The following is a 22589-nucleotide window of genomic DNA, read 5'->3' as shown; positions in this document are numbered from 1 at the left end:
TTAAATCCCAGTTAAAGTGTAAATGCTTCATCTTATGGCACCAGTACGTACCACCAGATTCAAGTAGCAGCAAACACTTGCAGAGGTGCAGAACAAGGGGTGGGGTACAAACAAAACACCGGCCCTCTGTAAATTCACAGCCCAATATGTATATCTATATATATTTCTGTTGGCTGTATTGCAGGATCCTTACCAATGAGGTAAGAAAAGCTGATTCCCAAGTTCCATCCTAGCTTTTTGTAAGGAACAAAGGGTATGATTTACACTTTTTTAGCGCCACATTTGCGTCAAAAAATTTTGGTTGGCGCTTTTGCGTCAAAAAATTACGCAAATGCGGCGCTAAAAAAGTATAAATCAGGCCCAAAATGTCCTCCACACATACCTAAATTTATGGTAAAATACGTGCACAGGAAAGGTCACTGACACAAAAATTAGAAAGACCACCTAGCTCATTGAAGTCGTGTGCAGCAAGCAGAAGGAAACCTCATCTCTGTTTCTCCTTCACAAAAGCCTCTGCAGCAATGAACCTGGACCCCGAACATACAACATTAGAATCCTTCCGAAAGCATATCTTTATTTAACCCTTGGAGCAACGGTCCGACCCTTGAGGAAAACATTTTTACTCCAGGTTTCTACTCCTTCCTCAGTACCAAATCAGTAAGAAGGTTCTGTTGCTTTATTCCATGCTAAACAAGAACATGTGTGCAGGAAAAATGTAGAGTTGAAAGTGAAAGCTAAAAAAATATATTTTCAATAGTGCAAAGGGAAGAATTCTATGTGTCCTCAAACCCTTGAGGTAGGGCGAAAATACAGGTTTTCTCTGTTAAAAGTGATCTTAGCTTACTGATGGGGAAATGGTTTAATTGGTGACTGAATTACTGTCCACCGAAATCTTAGAAGAAAATTGTAATCCCCTTAAAGACCATTGGGCATTATGGAAGATACCCTTTTGAAGGGCTGAATGTTATAGTAACAATAGGTCATTATAAATCGAGAAAAAAAATAGCTCACAGGTGAATTCCAAGCCCAATGAGTGTACTGACTCATGACAGAGTCCCCGGAAGCATCATAGGGCTGAAGAAGCTAAACACTCCCACGCTATGCTAAACATGGGGAGAGTGGCACTGAGATATTAATTAATGGCTGTTAGAAATAGGGCCTTTGGTTGGCAGTCAGAATACCCCCTGTCCAAGCAAGGACCCTCACTCTTGTCAGAATAAAGAAGAATCACCCTCAGTTAACCCCCGCTCACCCCCTTGGTAGCTTGGCACCAGTAGGCAGGCTTAACTTCAGAGTCTAGGTGTAAAGTATTTGTACCAACACACACAGTAACTCAGTGAAAACACTACAAAATGACGCAACACAGGTTTAGAAAAATAGGTAATATTTATCTGAACAAAACAAGACCAGGATGACAAAAATCCACCATACACAAGTCAAGTTATGAATTAAAAAAGAGTCTTACATCCTTAGAAAGCAGTGCTAACAGTGTTAGCGTGAAAAAGTACCTGGTTTGTGTCAAAATAACACAGCACCGGCGAGTGTGCGTCGGAAAAAGCCAGCGTTTGGTTGATTTCTCACTCGCAAGCAAGACCGTGCGTCATTCCTCCTCCAGTCGGTTCGGCGTGTGTCATTTATCCTCTCCCCAGGAGAGCAATGCATCGATCCGGACAAGCACCTCAGGTCTGGACAGGCTTTGCATCGCTTTTCCATGCCCAGCGAGGTTTGCATCGAAAATTCTGCCGCATGGTATCAGGAAAACCGTGCTATGTGGGTTGCGATGTTATCATCCTCCATCAGCGGGTATTGTGCGTCACTTCTCCAGCCGCATGCGTTGATCTTCCAGCTGCGATGCAGGTGGAGCAGAGATTTCAAAGTCCAGTCTTTGTGCCCTTGCACAGGCAGAAGCAGCAACTGCAGGATAGCTCCACAAAGCACAGTCACAGGCAGGGTAGCACTTCTCCTCAGGTCTTCAGCTCTTCTCCAGGCAGAGGTTTCTCTTGATGTCCAGAGGTGATCTAATTTTCAGGGGTTTGAGCGCCCTTCATACACCAAGTTCTGCCTTTGAAGTAGGCCTACTTCAAAGGAAAGTCTCTCTTGTTTGTGAAATCCTGCCTTGCCAAGGCCAGGCCCCCAACACACACCAGGTGGTTGGAGACTGTATTGTGTGAAGGCATGCACAGCCCTTTCAGGTGTAAGTGACCACTCTTCCCATCCCTCCTAGCAGAGATGGCTCATCAGGGTATGCAGGCTACACCCCAGCTCCCTTTGTGTCACTGTCTAGAGAGAGGTGCAAACAGCCCAACTGTCAAACTGACCAAGACAGGGAATCCACAAACAGGCAGAGTCACAGAATGGTTTAAGCAAGAAAATGCCCACTTTCTATAAGTGGCATTTTCTAACACACAATCTCAAAACCAACTTCACTAAAAGATGTAATTTTAAATTGTGAGCTCAGAAACCCCAAACTCCACATGTCTATCTGCTCCCAAAGGGAATCTACGCTTTAATCATGTTTAAAGGTAGCCCCCATGTTAACCTATGAGAGAGATTGGCCTTGCAACAGTGAAAAACGAATTTGACAGTATTTTACTGTCAGGACATATCAAACACATTAGCATATGTCCTACCTTAAACATACACTGCACCCTGCCCAGGGGGCTACCTAGGGCTTACATTAGGGGTGTCTTACATGTAAGAAAAGGGAGGGTTTAGGCCTGGCAAGTCGTTACACTTGCCAAGTCGAAGTGGCAGTTTAAAACTGCACACACAGACACTGCAGTGGCAGGTCTGAGACATGATTACAGGGCTACTCATGTGGGTGGCACAACCAGTGCTGCAGGCCCACTAGTGGCATTTTATTTACAGGCCCTGGCCACCTCAGGTGCACTGTATTAGGGACTTACCAGTCAATCAAATTTGCCAATCATAAAAAAACAATTACATGCACAGGCACCTCAGGTGCACTGTATTAGGGACTTACCAGTTAATCAAATTTGCCAATCATAAAAAACCAATTACATACACATTTTATATAGGATCACTTTCACTTTAGCACTGGATAGCAGTGGTAAAGTGCCCAGAGTAACAAAAACAACAAAAACAGAGTCCAGCACACATCAACAACCTGGGAAACAGAGACAAAAAGTTAGGGGAGACCACGCCAAGGATGCCAAGTCTAACACGTGTCCCCCCCAGCTGAAAGTGGGGAGCAACTACCCAACCTCAGGGGAGTTCTCATCACTAAGGCAGAAGAATCTGGACAGACCATCAGCATTGGCGTGCTATGTGCCAAGGTGGTGTTCCACCGTAAAGTCAATCCCCTGTAGGGAAATGGACCATCTCAATAATTTTGGATTCTCACCACTCATCTGCATTAACCATTTGAGGGGCCTGCGGTCAGTCTGAACCTGGAAGTGAGTCCCAAACAAATAGGGCCTTAGCTTCTTCAGCACCCAGACCACAGCAAAAGCTTCACGCTCTATGGCACTCCACCTACGTTCCCTGGGAAGTAACCTCCTGCTAATAAAGGCTACAGGTTGATCCAGGCCCTCTTCATTAAGCTGTGAGAGTACTGCTCCTATACCATGCTCTGAGGAGTCTGTTTGCACAACAAACTCCTTGGAATAGTCATGTGCCTTCAGCACAGGTGCTGTGCACATGGCAGCCTTCAGGGCATCAAAAGTTGTCTGGCAAGATTCAGTCCATATCACATTTCTGTGCTGCTTTGTGGAAGTCAACTCAGTCAAGGGAGCAACAATTGTGCCACACCCCTTGACAAATCTCCCCTTATATCCCGTGAGACCTAAAAAGGCTCTCACTTCAGTCTTGGTCTTTGGAGGCTCCCAAGCCAGAATGGCATAAATCTTTGGCTGTAGGGGTGCCACCTGGCCACTCCCCACCTGGTGTACCAAGTACACCACAGAACCCTGCTCTATTTGGCACTTGCTTGCCTTAATAGTGAGGCCTGCCTTTTGCAGGGCCTCCAACACTTTGTAGAGGTGTTTCAAATGTTTCTCCCATGTGGAACTGAATACAGCAATGTCATCTAGGTAGGCGGCACTGAACTCATCCAGCCCAGCCAACACCTGGTGGCAGGGGCATTTTTCATCCCAAATGCCATCACCTTAAACTGAAAGTGCCCATATGGGGTAGAAAATGTAGAACTCTCAGTGGCCCCTTCAGTCAAGGCATTCTGCCATTACCCAGATGTTAAATCTTTTTTGCAGCTCCAAACCTATCTAAGAGCTCATCAGCTCTGGGGATGGGGTGCACATCAGTTTTAGTGACCGCATTGAGACCCTGGTAGTCTACGCAGAACCGGAGTTCTGGGGTGGCACCAGGAGCAGCAGCCTTTGGGACCAAAACAACAGAGCTGAGAGTTAACATCTTGGATACTTCATCCTTGATGCTAGCCCTGACCTTGTCAGCCACCCTGTAAACCTTTTGTTTAATGGGTGTACTGTCCCAGGTGTCCATATAATGTGTGCACAAGTGTGTGACCCCGGGAATCAAGGAGAAAAGTAAGGCGAACTGTCCCAGCACCTGGCGACAGTCCCTCTACTGTTCTGCAGTCAGGGAGGGGGAGAGATTCACTGTCTCCACAGACCCATCTTTCTCTCCTGCAGACAGGAGGTCAGGAAGAGGCTCACTCTCCTCCTCCACCCCGTCATCTGTCGCGAGAAGCATGGGAAATTCAGTCCGCTCAAAGTGGGGCTTAAGCCACTTCACATGCAGGACCCTCAAAGGGTTCCTGGGAGTCTGCAAGTCCACCAGGTAGGTGACTTCACTCTTGCGCTCCACCACCTCAAATGGTCCAGTCCATTTGTCCTGGAGCGCTCTAGGCTCCACTGGTGCCATCACCCAGACTTTCTGACTAGGTTGAAACTCGACCAGAGTGGCATTCTGGTCATACCAGCGTTTCATATCCTCCTGGCTTGCTTCTAGGTTCTCCTGTGCGAGACCCCTGAAGTGGGCAGTCTGGTTTCTTAGAGCCAGGATGTAACTGGATATATCCTGGAGGGGGTTTACTAGGAGCTTTTTCCAAAGCTTCCTTCACCATGCTTAACGGTCCCCTCACAGGATGGCCATAGATCAGCTCAAAAGGACTAAAGCCAAGTCCCTTATGAGGCACCTCCCTGTAAGCTAACAGAAGGCATGGCAAGAGGACGTCCCACTTCCGCCTCAAGGGCTCTGACAGGCCCATTATCATGCCCTTCAAGGTGCGGTTGAATCTCTCAACCAGACCATTGCTTTGGGGGTGGTAAGGTGTGGTGAACTTGTAGGTTACCCCACACACCATCCACAGAGACTTCATATATGTTGATATGAAGTTGGTACCGCTATCGGACACCACTTCCTTGGGGAACCCCATGCGGGTAAAAACTCCCATCAAGGCACGGCCCACCACAGGGGCAGTGATTGATCTTAAAGGAATGGCTGCTGGGTACCGGGTGGCATGGTCCACCAAGACCAGGATAAACCTGTTGCCCATGGCTGTCTTGGGATCCAGAGGCCCCACATTGTCAATATCAACCCTTTAAAAGGGGGTACTAACAACAGGAAAAGGTTGGAGGGGAGCTTTACATGTCACCCTACTCTTGCCACTTGCCTGACAAGTTGGGCAAGACCTACAATGAGCATCAGAATGCCTGCATATTTGGGGCCAATAGAAGTGGGTGACAAGCCGCTCAAAGGTCTTGTCCTGCCCCAAATGACCAGCTAAATGCACGTAATGAGCCAGACCCAGTAGGAAAACTCTGAAGCACTGGGATACCACCAGCACACGGGCTGACCCAGGCTCAGGAACCTTAGGCGGCCATCCTTCCAGTAAATCAAATGAGATCCAGGCTCCTTGCCAGACACCTGGTCTGCAGCCTGCTGCCGCAACTCTCCAGAGTAGGGCATGACTTCTGTGCCTCACAGAATGCTTCCCTGGTGTGCCCCTCCTTCCTGCTGCCACTTTGACAACTCAGGGACCTCACCCAGTTCAGCCACCAGTTCCCCTGTAGACTCAAGGGCCTCCCCCTGAGGTTCAGCCTCCTCCTGGACCGTGAGAACTTCTGAGGCCAGTTTCCCGTGCTCTTTGCCCTTCCTCCTTCTGACAGACACCTGGGCCACTCTTTCAGGCTCCAGGGTCTCCTGATCTCCCTCACGAGCTGCCATAGACCTGGTGGATATGCATACCCACCCAGGCAGCCCCAACATCTCCAAGTGTGACCTGTGTTCCACCTCCTTCCAAGGGGAATCCTCCAGGTCATTGCCAAGCAAACAATCTACAGGCATGGTTGAACTCACAGCTACCATCAAGGAACCTGAGACCCCTGCCCCATTCAAAGGGAATCTGCACCACTCTGCACAGGCGCTTTGAGTTGTCTACCGCAACTACTTGGTGAAGTGCCCGGGAATCTATCTGCACTTCAGACACCAGATGACTCCTCACTGTAGTCACACTGGCTCCTGTGTCTCCCAGAGCCTAGACCCTCTGTCCATTGACGGTCACTGACTGCCTGTACTTCTTAGTGTTCTCAGGCACTAGGGTTCTCTGGACCATCTCACTGTCCCTAGTGAGACAAGGGTCATCTTAGCTGGCTCCCACCCACCTGGAACCAACTCCTCCCCAAGCACTATACTAGCCAAACCCTGGGACTGCGCACCAGTGGGTGCTGGTGTACTCTTGGGGCATTTGGGACCCCCCTCACATGACCCACTTGGTCACATGCATAGTACTTATGTGGGGGGGCCCCTGCCACAGGTTTCCCTTCGGAGAACCATGGCTTCTGCTCACTGTGGGGCTGGGAATCCTTATCCTGGGCATCAGATTGGGGCCCTTTAGAGAAGTCCCCCTGTCTACCCTTATCCCCCCTTTCTTCTGAGAGGGACCCTGCCCACCCTTGGTGTGGTCTGTCCCATACCTCTTCTGGACCCTGGTGCTCTTCCACCGGTCTGCTTCCTGTGCAAGCTTCCTGGGGTCAGTAAGCTTGCTGTCAATTAGGTGCTGGCACAGCTTTGGAAAACATAAACTGTACAAGTGCTCCCAAGCAATTAGATTACAGGCCCTGGGAACCTCAGGTGCACTGTACTATAGAATTACCAGTTAATCAAATATGCCAATCATGGAAAGCCAATTGCATACACATTTTATATAGGAGCACTTGCACTTTAGCACTGGATAGTAGTAGTAAAGTGCCCAGAGTAACTAAAACAGCAAAAACAGAGTCCAGCACACATCAACAGCCTGGGAAACAGAGGCAAAAAGTTAGGCGAGACCACGCCAAGGATGCCAAGTCTACTAATGGCACATTCGCCTAAGGCCCCTAGAAATAATCCTTTGAAAATCCTAAAAAATGAAGGATGTCTAATAGTCTCAGAAACTTTGAATTTTGCTTCAGGCCCACCACTTAGTGAATGGGCATTAAATATTATTATGTATTGTATAACCCTACAGTTTAATGTAAAGAAAGGGTTTGTAAAAGTAATCTCATGCCTACTGAATGTTTTTCACGCACGCATTCTGAGGGGCAGAGCAGAGTGACAGGCAAGGTGGGCTGAGGTGGGTGAGAGAGGAGGCTGCTGCACCAAGAGATGAGGCTTGCTACAGCCGGGGAGACGCTGATCGCTGCTGTTCACCGTTGTACCCAGTGAGGGGCCTGGCGAGTGGGGCAGAGAGAGGAGTCCAAGGAGGATGCTGGTGGATGACAGTATGCTCTGTCCGGTGCTGCCTAGTGCTGCTGGTGGTTGACAACTGGTTGGCGCACTCTAGCGAATCCGTATTCTCAGCATTCATGCCGCTCCCTCCGCATTCCTCCATTTTGCCACATTTGGTGTCACATCCCCGTCACACCCCCGCATCCACCCCAGACCTCCTTACTAGTACTAGGGGTCAGACGTGGGCGAGGGCCAATGGAGACAAAGAAGCACAGGTGCAAGTGCAGTACAGCAAGGAACAAAGGATTGTGGAGTGAGGCTCAAATGGATGGAGCAAAAGCAGCATGAGACCCGAGGCCACTGGTGGTGAGTGAACCCTAAGCCTGGGGCAGAAGACTTAGTAGTCACTGTTCCTGCCGCAAGGGCAGAAGCTGCTGGCAGCAGGCTGGTGTGGCTTGCTTCTGTGGCCGGTCCGCCGCCATCAACCCCCCCTCACTCTCAAAAAATTTGCTAAAACTCAGCCACCACCTTGTCCCAACCTTGTACTAAACTTGTGCGCACTCCATCAATTACATCGATTTTTTTCACCCTAAAGAAAATAAGTAAAAGGATGAATAAAAACAAATAAGGTGGGAAATTTATCTTCTGAAGCAAAAGCCTGGCTTGGCTTGGCTTGGCCCTAACAATAGATGATATTTATTTACCCTTCCTGGACCCTCATTAGGATGGGCAAGACTCTCAGGTGGAGCGTGCTCGTGCCTCCCTGAAAAGGCATAAGGGGAGAGGCAGCACTCTAAGCACAAGGGCTTATCAAAGCACATTAAGGCTCATCTTTGCAGCTATCCTACATGGATTCCCTGGATGCAGCTGAGCAGGACTCTTGGGCTGAGCGTGCTTGTGCCACCGTAGGAAGTCATTTGAGGGGAGGTGTCGCTCTAAGGATGTGTGCCCACTAAGCAGCAATAGCAATAACAACTGTAAGTGTGTGTGCAGAGTGCCCCTATGCCCAGCAAGTAGAAAATAGCCAACTCGGGTCAAAGGCACATCAAGGCCCATCTCTCCACCTATCCTTTTTGGATTTCCTCGACTCAGCTGTGTTAAGCTCGATGACCCAAAAAGATTATTAAAAATGTTTTAAAGTTTATTTGAGAGTATAAATGACTCAAGGACTTTCAGAAACTCAAGGACCAGGACGAACCACAGCTTAACAAATAACCTAAGTCAAAGTCTAAAACTGTAAAACCATTGCTTAAGTGTTTCCGTTTGTCATTTGGCCAGCCGGCCTGAACACTGAGGGTACCGAGGATCCTAGCAGACCATTAGGTCAGTAAGAAGAGGAACAGCCTGCAGCTTGTGAATGGGAGACATTCCTTGCACACCCCAACCAACATAACTGAGTATAACTGAGCACCTAAAAGAATACCATCATTCCAGTTGCTCGGATAACCAACAATCCGTATATCATATATCCACCTATATCTGTGTAGATCCAAGATCTGTAGTACCAGAGGTCACACGTAAAGTGGTTTCATGCGAGAAAAGATTGAGAGAGGCCCAAAAGGCACATTCCCTCTAAATTGAGATCATGAAGAGAGAAGCAAACTGGACTATTTACAACCAATAAAAGGGAAAGGACTTGCAAAGGGACAAATGAAGTAACAAAAACAGAACATTGGATGCAGACAATGGTGTACCCCCATCCGATTTTGGTAGCCATGGAACTGACTGCAACATCCAAGGTAAAGGGGCACCAGTCAAAGATTTCCACAAAATTCTCCTTTGTGAAGGATGCAGGAGCTATGATATTTTCAAGTGCCAAGGGTCTCAATGGTCTTCAATCCACTCTGCAACCAGTAGTTATTGATCAGAAAACCCCTCAGATTGCAAATCAGCTATCATGACTGAAGAAAATGCAGGTGATGGAAATAAATCTCCGGGCACTGGGGGCTTCTGGGATGCAGCGGCGTCAGGAGGACTAAGGATGAACAAGGCCCTGGGAGAGACAGGCTTGGTCTCTCTTGATCAAACCACAGCATGGATCACCACAGAAACCCCAACTACACAGAGAACTGATTATAATGATGCAAAACGGTGATAACAAGGGCATCAAGGGCTCAGCTTGAACCAACAATCATTATTTTACCAGACTCAAATACTACTGGGCAACAATTACAAAACCCCTACGCATCTTCATCTGCTCTAGTAGCAACAGAGAGACCTACATATAGTGACTTTGATAAAGACCCTCAGAGAAACTGAAGATGCGACTGCAACCAATGACACATCGAACACATCATATTTGACAACTCAAGAGTGGTAACAATTAGTAACTTCAAATGCTCCAGAGTTATCTTAGGGGAATGACAGAAAACTGCGTGGAATTACAAACACTAAAGAGAAGCAGGAAGGGACAGACAACATATGATCCTCCAGTTAAACAATATGCAACTATCAATCAATGCAATATCAATCTAATAAAATGTACATGCAACTATCACTTCCTAACTCCATGTCTCAAACATGGCTATACCTGTCTCAAACATTGACACCAAGTTGTCTAACATGAACAGTTTGATCAGAAAGGCTCAGGCTGATAGAGCTGAAAGAGTCACAGCTCAAGCACCCCTATGCAGGGTAAAGAAACATCAAACCAAATATCTGAGAAGATGGGGAAGGAAGGAATTAGCAGGGAAATGCTGCAAAACAGAACAGGCTTATTCAGAAGCATGTGGCTACGGAAGACAAAGAGACAAATGGGCTCCCGTTTCGTACCATGGCCAACTCAGTAACCAGGAAGGACTGCTCTCAGCCAGAGCAGTTATCAAAGGATGGAGCAGGACCAACAGCAGCAAGCTCCTCAAAGCAATGCTGGAAACAGAATAGGAAGGGTAGGAAAATGGTGACTGATATAACAGCTTTCTTTCATCCTGGCTCCGTAACATCAGAGGTAAGACGTCAAGCAGAGGAGGGAACCAGTGGCTGGCACACAGAATACCCTCAATCAGTCTGGAAGTAACTTTGAAGTAATAGAAGAGAACCAGTAAAGCAGGGATGGCAACAGCCAGGATGACCAAACATCAAGTGCAAGACAGGAGGGGGCAGCAGCCATTTAGATTCATCTCGGAATGACAAATTCAACCAGTGGAAATTCCTTAGAATCCATATAGACAGGAGTACTAAGTCCGCCGAAAGTGTAAGTATGTGTACATCAAGCTAATGATGGCTTCAATGACTCACAGATGCAGACAGAAACCAGCATCACCTTGTTCAAACCAGAGTATAAGTCCAGAGGCCGGGGGCCGCCATCAATAGAGGGAACATTATGTGATTAATGGACTAGTTGATTTAAAATTGGGTGACTTGAAATCAATTGAGTTTAAAGTGTACAAACATCTCTCATAGAATGAGGTAACAATGGCAACTTGGGCTTCGCTTGGAACAGCAAAGAGGATCATGGGCGAGCAAGCACAATTAAATGCCTGGGGGATTAAAGTGATGCCCTGCAAGGAAACAGATTACCCAGAACCCTTGCCTCCAAAACACAAAAATCAGTTAGATCCTGGCTTCAGGTACACTAAGACGGGGACTCAGTCTGCATTTGGAGGAGCTTGCAGCGCATCGCCTGTATCTAGAAGATAAGTAATTGTGGGAGGACAAGTAATCTTCCAAAGACCGGTCTTTTCGTTTCTGACTCGAGGAGATGTGTTTATTGAATTAGCTTGATCCGACTTTTTTACTTTAGGCAATCTTAGACCATTCACATTCTATGATAAAAATTTGAATGTCACTCTATGCATTTCTTATGTTTTACATCTTTCCTTGTTCGCTCAATGCAAGTGTTGGTCATGCAATAATTAACAGAAAACCTTATTCGGACATCTAAGTATTTTTCCCTAGTTTGTTCCCAAGTAACGTGAAACTTCCTACTCCCTCACTTCTGGCCCTGGAGGGCTGGCCCTTTCCTGTCTAGCACCATTGCATGTGTGTACAATTGTATTACCAGCCATATCTCGAGCTCCTATCTCCATTATGTACTACTCTGAGTGCATTTTAAAGCCTGCACATCAGCTGATGAGCTTGTTTGAGATAAATATATTCCACTACATTATTCTCAGTATTAGTTGACAGAGTCTTAAATAGCAGGGGCAAATCTTGTGACCCTCCAACATAACCCGAGGGAATCAGATTTGCTTATATATGTTATTAATTAAATAACAATCTTTTATAGCAGTTAACCACTGGACAGTATGTGAGCACTTTACGTTACAATAACAGTAGTAGTACACTTCAAATCGGAATCAGAGTACTTAGAGAACGGTATGATGGTGTTTAAATACCTGATGTCAAAATATTTGGAACATTTAACATACAGCTTAAGGGAGAAGGGAGAAAGAAGGAATGAAAAGAAACAAAGCTAGACTGGGTTCAGAAACTAAAATTCTGAAAGTATGATTGACAGAAAGAAAGAGGAAAACCTAGGTTAGGCATGTTCTGGGAGGATGAAAGAGAAGGGGAGGTACTTGATTTGTCAGCAAGATACTGCATCTCAGTATAAAATGAACCCGGATTTGATGATGCAATGTGCAACAAGGGAGTACAATTATTCGAGGGGTAAAAATGGAAACATTATTACAACTTTGGAGGAGGTGTTAATCCGTCCCAAAAGTGACGGTAAAGTGACGGATATACCACCAGCCATATTACGAGTCCATTATATCCTATGGAACTCGTAGTACGGCTGGTGGTATATCCGTCACATTTGGGACGGATTAACACCTCCTCCAAAGTTGTAATAACCCCCATAATCTTTCCAGGACTATCTATAGGGTTGGGGGCTTCAATTCATCTATTAGAATTCTAGGCTCCATGCAGGCAGGTACCTATCTGACTAGGGATAAATCAGAGGAGTAGGGTGTAGCTCTGCTGTATGTAAGCAGTAGTTTTATCTCTGCTGCGTGCATCAGCTGAAGGGCCAAATCTGTGTGATAATTCTGATGCCTCTGGATTACATAGATTAGCTGGCTGTGATAAGGGATAGTTCCGATATCTATGCTGAGCAGAAGATGACTCTACTGTCATTGGCAAGTGAATATCTGTCCTAATACTCCTGCCTCCCAATGAAATACACTTTATTTTCTCTTCTGCTCCTGGTGTGTTTTCAGAACTTTGTCCAGCAACACAGCAGGAGCAAGTGGGACTTGCTGCCCCATTTCTTTCCTCAGTGCATTTATTTGTAGGGATCAGAGTTTCAAAAATACCCCAAAACCCTTGTACCAGTCATTCAAGAGTCAACAGCTCATCCTGCGCATGTATTAAGTAATAGGTCCTCTGACACTAGAAATACGGTTGCCTACTGGCTTGCTGATTCTGTGTTCTAATCAAACAATAGTTGAAGGATTATGTTATGTTACAGTGTGTTAAATACCATGCAGTACATTTACTATGCAGTTTTTAACAAACAATGTTGTTTCCCACACAAGATTTTACCACAGAAGACTTTACCACACACGGATTTACAATGCATAGGATAAGCATAAGGCAGTTAGAAAGAAAAATCTATGTGGTAAGAAAAGGGATTTGGGAAGGTTAACTACCCCACGCACCAATTATTATGTAATTATGATAAAAAGCTACATTTAATTTCTTTATTCAAAATGTTTAATGTTTTTTGATAGTATTCATTAATACTTTAATATTATTTTATTTAAAAACATTAAAAAAACAATGATTAAAATATGTTTTTAATAAATGGTTTGTGGGTGGGAATCCACCATTAAAAATGTCGATAGAGAATATTCATTAGCACTTTTATATTATTCTTCATTAAAAACATTTTTGTTTAAAAAAATATTTATTACAAAATACAAAACATTTTTTGATAAAAAGGGGATTCGGGATCTCCATCAAAAATGATTTATCATTGATAGATGTAGATAGATAGTATTAATTAATACTTTAGTGTTTGTTTGTTTTTTAATTTTGTGTGTAAAAATATATATATATATACATATATCATATATATCCATAATAAAGCAGCCTCGAACACCAAAATGTGTCAAGATTTGTATTTTTCTGCACCGTGTATTTGCAGTCTCATAAATGGACTGTATTTTTGGATTAAACTGGTGTTTGTTTCCGCATCAGAGCACACGTTTAAGCATTTGGGTCATTTTACGTTAGGTATGTGTTCGGGTACCCCGCCCGATGTGCGTCACCACTGCCAATTGGGCTCCCCGACCATTAGAAACTGTGGGTGAAGAAGAATATATATATATCGGTTACGCTAAATAGATGACCTGTTCATCATATGTCAAGGTACAGCGAGAACTGCCAGGGATTTTGCCTCCAGTCTCAAGAGGAAAAATTTGAATTTAGATTTAACCATTAACAACAGTAAAGCGAGAATAGAATTTCTGGACACTATAGAAGAGATTAGGAATAGGTCCCTGACCACTTCCCTGCATAGGAAGGCCACAGCAGGTAATACCATCCTACATGCCCTTAGTAGTCACCCTTATACCATGAAATGGAATCCCCCATATGGTAAACTCATGACGCAACTGAAGTTAAACCTCCACATATGAGAAAGAAGAGCAGGTTATGTGTCAGGGATTCAGAGAGAGGAGTTACCTTGATTGGGTTTTGAACAAAGCCAGAAAACTGGCTAGTGAGCTCACAAGAAATTCTGTTCAAGGAATCTCCCAAAGTCACTGTAACCCTACCATGAGACTGATTATCATGTACAGCAATACTACCAAGGGAGTCTTTGGTACAGGTAAGACTCTAAGGGCCTGATTATGATCTTGACAGATGGAATACTCCATCACAAACGTGATGAATATTCCGTCCACCATATTACGATCTTTATAGGATACAATGGAATCATAATATGGTGGACGGGGTATCCGTCAGGTTTGTGAGATCATTATTTTATGTTAACTTTAAATTACTCAATGAATACTTCATGATAAATAATAAAAAACTAATATATACAATTTGTATATAATATCAAGACCTGTTAAAATTATACTTATCAAATATACACATTATAAACAAATATTTGATTTAAGAAAAAATAAACACAAAACACAATTTCAAATTTACAAAATCAAACTTTATTTTAAAGATAGATTACATTTTATTATGTTATTTTTAACATTTTTAGAAATAGTGTGAAATACATACATTTTTTCTCAAACTTAAATAATATAATATAATATAATATAATATAATATTATATTTTGTTACTTTTCTTTTAACAATAAATGGTATTTTCCCCTGCTTTTACGTTAATTCCTATGGAAGACTTGGCATTCTTTATATTTTTTCACTGTGGCCATCTTGGTTGGGGATAGTTTTTGTTTTCAATAAATCATAAAGAAAGTGTTAATTTCTTTAAAAAATATATTTTTATTGTAACAAAAGTTTATAAATAATCTATAAATGTGCATGGTAAAAACATGTAAACATGTTCTCTCATGTTCCCTGCTTCCGTCTGCTCTTCAGTGATGAAAATTATGCCTTCCCACATATAGGTTTATAATGCAGTTTTTATAATGATAAAGATTGCAAATGTGTCTAATTGGGAGTTAGAGAAGGGAGAGAAGATGAGCCTCATTCTGAGACCAAGGAGGGACCCATACCATTGCTAACTTCATGTAGAGAGTTATCCTCACCTAGAGGTATATCTACAGGAGAAAGTACTTAATACTGCAGAGTGTCTCCCCAGACAGAACATTCCACTAGTAAGACATGAAACTGTTTACTGTTTACCAAACACAAATACCTGGCTAACAATATAACTACAAAACAACATAAACAATATGAAATAACAAAAACACAGGCCCAAAAACACAATACTTGCACTAATTTGTTACTTGAAAGAGCAAAGCAAAGTGGGTCATTTAGAGGCAGGCAGTAAAAGACCATCCACACAAATCAGTGAATACATGCTCTGCCATTCTCTTTGTTCAACAACTTCATTTAAAGGTAGAGGACAGCTTATTTTGTGAAGGCAGAGTCTTATCAAGCTCTTCTGTCAGAAACACTTTTCTGCGAGGACATGCACTGAAGTTCCACCATCACAAGTTTTGTAAGCATTTTTCTATATAGTGCAACGCTTCTAGCACTTTTGTTTCCTGTTGTAAATCCCCAACAAAGGTCTAGTGGTCAACACCAGAAACATGATACAGAACCTCCAACAAGAAGGAAGGAAACTCCCAACACATTAGGGGCATTGATTGTTCTTTTGTTTTTAGAACCACTAAACAATTTTGAAGGTATGTTTATGAAATATGGTAAATGTCCTGCCATGACAGGGCAGTCTGGCCAGCATTGAAAAGTTGCTTCAAGAGTGTATGTTGGTGGAAAAACATTTAGTGAGAAAATCAGACTTTACTGGTTTGGGGTGTTGTCTGGCCACAGATGAAGATGGTCTTCTGAAATGGAGCCCTGTGAGCAGGGGGGCCCTGAATTGTGGCGGCAGCTTTTTGTACGCATTGTGGGGCACCCCTTTAGACACAAGGGTTGCCTGTTCACCAGGTCCATCACCAGCGGACCACTCCACGGACCGCAGCCACCTCCATTCTCACCGCACTGCTCTCCGCCAACAGGGGCTGGCCTAGCGGTGACATTGCTCGGAGACACTCGGAGACACACAAAGTAGGGAGATGCATACAGCACCCCGAGGCCTCAGACGGGACTGTGGGGCCACTATCCCACTACGCGCCCCACCTCGCGCTCAGATCCAGTCTTCCATGTGCCTCAACACAGGCTGATGCCTGCCTGGAACCTGTTGCATCATCCTACCATCGGCCCACAGCAGTAAGTGTGCTGATACGAGATGCCCGCTGACGGCAGGAGAAGAACGTCAGGATTGGGCCCTGAGCACGTGACACTCACCATAATGACCGGTGGAGCACACAGATCACAACACAGCTGCAGTTAGTGCCCTAGAGGGCCACCCACTGCTTTATTGCCTACTCCTTACCCTTACACTTCTGCAAACAATCATTGCATGTGTCCAGCACCCCACTGGAACACGAACATAGAGTGGTTACTGCAAATCTGAACGTGGTGCGGCCTGGCAATATTGTTCCTTCATTGGCAGAGCAGATTGTGTGCATTCCATACATTATGATCCAGGGACCGCTGGGATTCAGCTTTGCACCAGGGGGGTACTTTTATGTTTTGTCTATGTGTGCTTTTCATTAGAGGGGAGTTCACTAACTGCTTACGCCTGATTTCTGAAGACAGCATCAAGAGCACGCACTCACATGCGCCCATACAACCCTAAAGCCGCCTTCTATGTATATGAACTGCTCAGACTCATAGGCACAGCGCAAGGACCCAAAGGCACGGTCTACTGCCTGTGCATACATTGTGGGTGGGTGACACGGTGAGTGAACGTATACCTTTCAACCAGGAGGCCCACTCATCCAACCAGGGGCATTACACAGTGATCTTCAGCCGACAACTCTGGTAGTCATAGCCTGACAGCTTGAGTGGCACCTAACTCTATCTCTCCCTAGCTATGGAATCAGAGTGGATGCATGAGACAGATGCATGGACCTATAGGCACCAGCCCCACTCCTTATCGCTTTTATTAAGACAACTGGATCATGATCGGGCACGCTGTGACACACCATAGTATGCTACTCCGTCTCTCTGAAAGACCGGTACTAACTGGTTCAGGATCTCCCCCACCACACACTGTGACGGAGTCTGTGTGTCCTGACCCCTTTGGTGCCTGAAACACATTGTGATATTACCGAAAGGCTTGAATGTTTGAATGGCCTGCCTCTCCGATTACGACCTACTTGGGCAAAGTCCTTGACCTGTGCTCTACTACAAAGGCCAGATGTATCAAGCTCTCGGTTAGCATTTCTTAAATAGCAAATTTTAAGAATTTGCTATTTAAGAAATGCAAAATGGGATGTATTAAAATTGCGATTCGGTAATATCGATTTCTCAGAATTAGCAATCGCTATTACTGAATCGCAATTAGGGAATGGGACTCCATTCATCCCTAGGTGCGAATGGTTTTGCATTACCTAATTTGCGAATTCCAAATAGGAATTCGCAAATTAGGTAATGCAAACCCCAGGGTGCTGGGCGCCTATGGCCCCCTTTGATGCACCCCAAAAAAATATTTGCAGACATGTGCTCTTCATGTCATTTTTAAAAATGCATTTACAATGCATTTTTAAACTGTGCACATGCTTTCCACCAAGTTGGATTTAGTGGTAATTGCATCTCCTAAATGCCCTGTTCGCATTTAGGAAATGCTTGATACATGTGCTTTGGGAATCGCAAATAGGAATTCCCTATTTGTGATTTCCTATTTAGAGAATCGCAATTTGCGATTCCCTAAATGGAGTCGCAATTTTAAGGAATCGCAATTTTTCCGATTCCTTAAAATTGCACTGCGAATTACTTTCATGAATCATGAAAGGTGATTTTGCATTCGCAAATGGTGGAATTTTGCGATTTGCACCGTTTGCAAATGCAAAATCACTTGATACAACTGGCCCCACATCTTGTAGTTGCCTTGAGGGGACTGAGGATCACAGAGGGGATAACGGTTGACAACCAAGGAGAGAAGCTAGGACTCAGCTCAGGACTTGGGTGTCTGATCTGGAAATGTGCTGTGGCAAGCCTCCTGGCAAACCGTGGGTACACGAAGTAAACCAACTGGACAACTTATTTTTTTAGAAGCCTTGCTTCAACATTAACCTTCAACCGATACTTGGATGCCCTCACCACCAGGGTAATCAGCAAGCATGCCCGACTAAGCACCTGACAACACGATGAAACAAATAATAATTAACTCACAGCACTGAATCGTAGGTAAGGAGGTATGGATCCTAACATTTCAGTGCTAGTAGCTGAAACCAAATCCATTCACTTGGACATAGTGGGATTCCAGAACCAAATGGCAAGTTTGGAAGTTCGCATGTCATCGGCAGAGGATTGTTTTAATGAAATTCCGGACAAGGATCAAGTACTCCTATATTTACGCATCAAGATCATTCAGCTGGAGGACAGGAGCTGTAGGGACTTTTTTGGATTCCTGGAACACCTGGAAGGATCCGTCACAAAGCGCTTTCTCACGACTACCCTCCCGACTCTCATGGGTCTCTCCTTTGACCCCCACACTGAAGCTGCAACTAATGCACTGTATAGTTCCAGCACAGCAAGACCATGCATCACAGACTTACCTTATTAGTGCCTGTTTCCTGTGGCATGAACAGGTGTGACAACGTCTGACAGTGACTCGCACCCATGGTCCCTATAGCCATGAGGGACACAAGATCTGCATCGCAGCAGATTTCTTAAAGTAAACCAACAACTGTTGAAAGATGTTCTGTCTCTCCGTCCCCAACCTTGCTGACTCGGTATTAAGTACAGGCTCTTAGAGCTGACAAGTATGTGGAAAACCAAAGAAGGTGCATCTCAGGACTTCTTCATTTTGGAGGATCTGGCCTTTTTTTGGCTGCACATGCCAACCCGAATATGGAAGTGGCACCAATGGAGCCCTCCTCATCCCAGGAGGGCCACCCTCATGTATCACCAATTCCTTCCCCTGTTCCAGGTGGCAGATGGCCCAGAGAGGAGGGGGTGACATCCCAGGGGGAGGGACCATGAAAGGATGTCAAAGCCACCAGAAGACAGGGACCAAGAGTTGCAAGCTGTGGTCCACATCACTCAACTTCAAGATGGGGACAAGTTGAGGTCCTCTCTGAAGCCTGTCTCCCCCACTGTCAGCGCCACTTGACTTTGTTGAAAGTCTGTACTCAGCCCATTTCTATGCCTCATCATGGCTGATGATGGACAGATGCCTTCGCTCGGCAGACCGTTGAGTACTTGTTTGCGTGCCTAATACAGTTTCAGTGATTGACTACTGAACATTGTGCTAACTTGCTCTGTTCAATGTACTGTCATAGGGAATGCTTCCCAACGGATTGCTTCATGATATACTGTTAGGCTTCACTGCATTGCATGCTGTGTGCTTGTAACCGGACGTCTCCCGACGCCGGTTTGCATGAAAGCGAGGAAACAGACGAGGGATCCCCCGGGGGCACCCGAGGAGCTCGGGACTTCATGACGTCAAACGTCATGTACGTCGGAGGGAAATTTAAATGGACGGACGCCGCCGCAGCAAGGAGAGATGCGGAGGATCGGGACGCCGCCGCAGCAAAGAGAGACGCGAAGGATTGGGACACGCTGAGAACAGGGGGAGAGCAAGACGAACGGCAAAACGCACACCACAACGGAGCGAGTCCCCGTGAAGCAGACGAGCACCGTGAAGGAAGAGCGATAAGCAGGGAGCCTCCCGCCCCTGGGTCAGTGAAGTCGGGAGACCGTCAGGCAGCCGGCCGCGTCCCTGGAGGGGCGTGGCCTACAGAGGTACGGTCGTACCCCAAGTGGGACTGGGGCTTCGGGTGGTTACTGGGACTACGGAGGGCCAAGGGGAGGGGGCTGACGTCCTATCAGGGGGGTGAGACAGTGTAAAAAGGGGAAACCAGTGTACCTTCTAACCGCACGAAACCCAACCCTAAATAATTACCACCACAAGAAGGGGAGCTCCACGAAGGCACTTGGGCAAGGAGGAGGACGTGATAAAAAGTATCCCTCACCTACCTGCACTCCTACCTGTTCCCCCACCCCCCTACTAAACCCAAATAATCCTACCTACTTCTTAAAACCCCACTTACCTGTTTTTCTTTTCTTTTCTTTTCTTCCTTATTTTTGGATACCTGGGCCGCTGTCACACGGGAGGAGCAGAACCCTCTTAAAGCCGGACCAGACCCCACCAGGACCCTTGTCCGAACCCTGGAAGAGAAAATAAATAAACAAGGGATTTATTATTTGCATTTAGAGACTATACCAAGTCTGGTATTCTGAGAAGAAGATAAGTTTACCTTATAAACGTAACAGAAATAAATTAGTTAACCCCTTGAAAATGCGTCAGTCGTCTTAATCCAATATCCCTTCCACTCGGGATAAAGAACCCGTTACAGTGGTGTCAGAAGTGGGATATTGGACCGGGCGACAGACAGTCTAGGACCATGGAGGATAAACCCACAATATCAGATATGATGCAGCAGTTAGCCGAGGGACAGAGGCATCTGCAAATAGTCTGGGAAGAACAACAGAAGGAGGTTAAAGTGGAAAGGGAAGCCCTGCAAAACGCGCTCAAAAGCCAGGCCACTATCATGGCCAACAATCAATTGGTTCATGAAACTGCCATTAAAAATCTCACGGATACCATTGCTGCCACCCGGGTGCACCCGAATGTACCCAGTTCGGTCCTACAGCGGTACCAGGAAGGCGAGGACCCAGATGCTTTCTTTACCAATTTTGAGCGAGTTGCCACTTCCGCTACCTGGCCCCAGGAGCGATGGGGCCAATATATAGCCCCGCTATTGACAGGAACCCTCCAAGCAGCTTATCAAGCGGTGAACCCAGGTGGAATAACTCCCTATCAGGACATTAAAAAGAGCATCCTGGAAAGGGTGGGTTTCGATTCAGAACACTACCGAGTCCGGTTTAGAAAAGCCAAGTGGGGACCCTCCGAAAATCCCCGAGCCCTATATTTCCGGATCAAGGATTTGGGTCTCAAGTGGTTAGGCCCCATCGGGGCTAATAGGGAAGACATTATCGAGATCATCCTCTTCGAACAGTATCTAGATGCCCTACCCCCCAACACACGTCACTGGATCAAACAACACCCAAACCCAGACACTAACACCACCATCGAGTTAGCATGTGCCTTTCACCGCTCCCTCGAATTTAAGGTCCCCCCCTTCGGCCAACACCTAGCCCGATTCGACAGAATCCCAGTTCATCCTCCTCGGCAGGACGAAGAACCAACGAGGAAAGTGGGAAAACGCGAGGGTTTGAAAAGCTGTATGTTCAACAACCACAGTGTTTTAGTTGTGGTGAATGGGGTCATATAGCCCGGGTTTGCCCCCTAAAAACTGAAAAACCAGAACCAATGGAAATTGGAATTACCAGGGGACGAGTCTTTTATACCGGGGGAAAAGAAACCCCATATAAGAAGAGATTGGTTATCAATGGAAGACCCACGCTGGCCCTTGTTGATTCAGGGTGCAGTCAGTCCGTAATCCGAGCTGATCTACTTGTTAACCTTCCCCCCTTTCGGAGCTGCCAAAGAGAGGATCCAAGTTTAGTTCATGCCTGGAGAAGCGCACGGCCCCGGACCCTCCAAGATAAAGGTCCCTCGTTCACCATAGAAAAAAATCTATTATATCGAGTTACCAGCAATGACCGAGCAGAAAAGAAGCAATTGATAGTCCCTGAACCCTACAGACAACAAGTTCTCCACCTAGCCCACAGTCAGCCAGGGGGTGGGCACTATGGGAGGGAAAAAACGGAGGAGTATCTGTTGAGGAGGTTCTATTGGCCGGGTGTCTTTTCTCAGATTAGGAAGTTGTGTCAGCAGCGCCCTAAATGCCAAATGATTGATCCTGGGACGAGGAGAAGAGCCCCTTTACAACCCCTCCCCATCATAGATATACCCTTCTCACGAATAGGAATGGACATAGTTGGTCCTCTCCTACCCTCTTCTCGAGGATACCGTTACATATTAGTGTTGGTAGACTACGCCACAAGGTACCCCGAGGCCATCCCTCTTAGTAGCATCAACACCAAGAGTGTTGCCCACGCCATGATAGGATTCTTCTCCCGCGTCGGTTTTCCCCGAGAGGTCTTAACCGACGAAGGCACCCAGTTCATGTCCTCCCTAATGTCCCAAATATGTCAACTCTTGGGGATTAAACAATTGCGGACGTCGGTTTATCATCCACAGACCGATGGTCTAGTGGAACGGTACAACCGAACGCTGAAAAACCTTTTAAAGAAATCTATCTCCGAGTCAGGTAAAGACTGGGATAGGAAACTCCCCTTAGTATTATACG

This window comes from Pleurodeles waltl, chromosome 3_1, assembly GCF_031143425.1.
Source record: "Pleurodeles waltl isolate 20211129_DDA chromosome 3_1, aPleWal1.hap1.20221129, whole genome shotgun sequence".
Lineage (NCBI taxonomy): Eukaryota > Metazoa > Chordata > Amphibia > Caudata > Salamandridae > Pleurodeles > Pleurodeles waltl.
The sequence above is the reverse complement of the archived record's forward strand: the minus strand, read 5'-3'. Positions refer to the sequence as shown.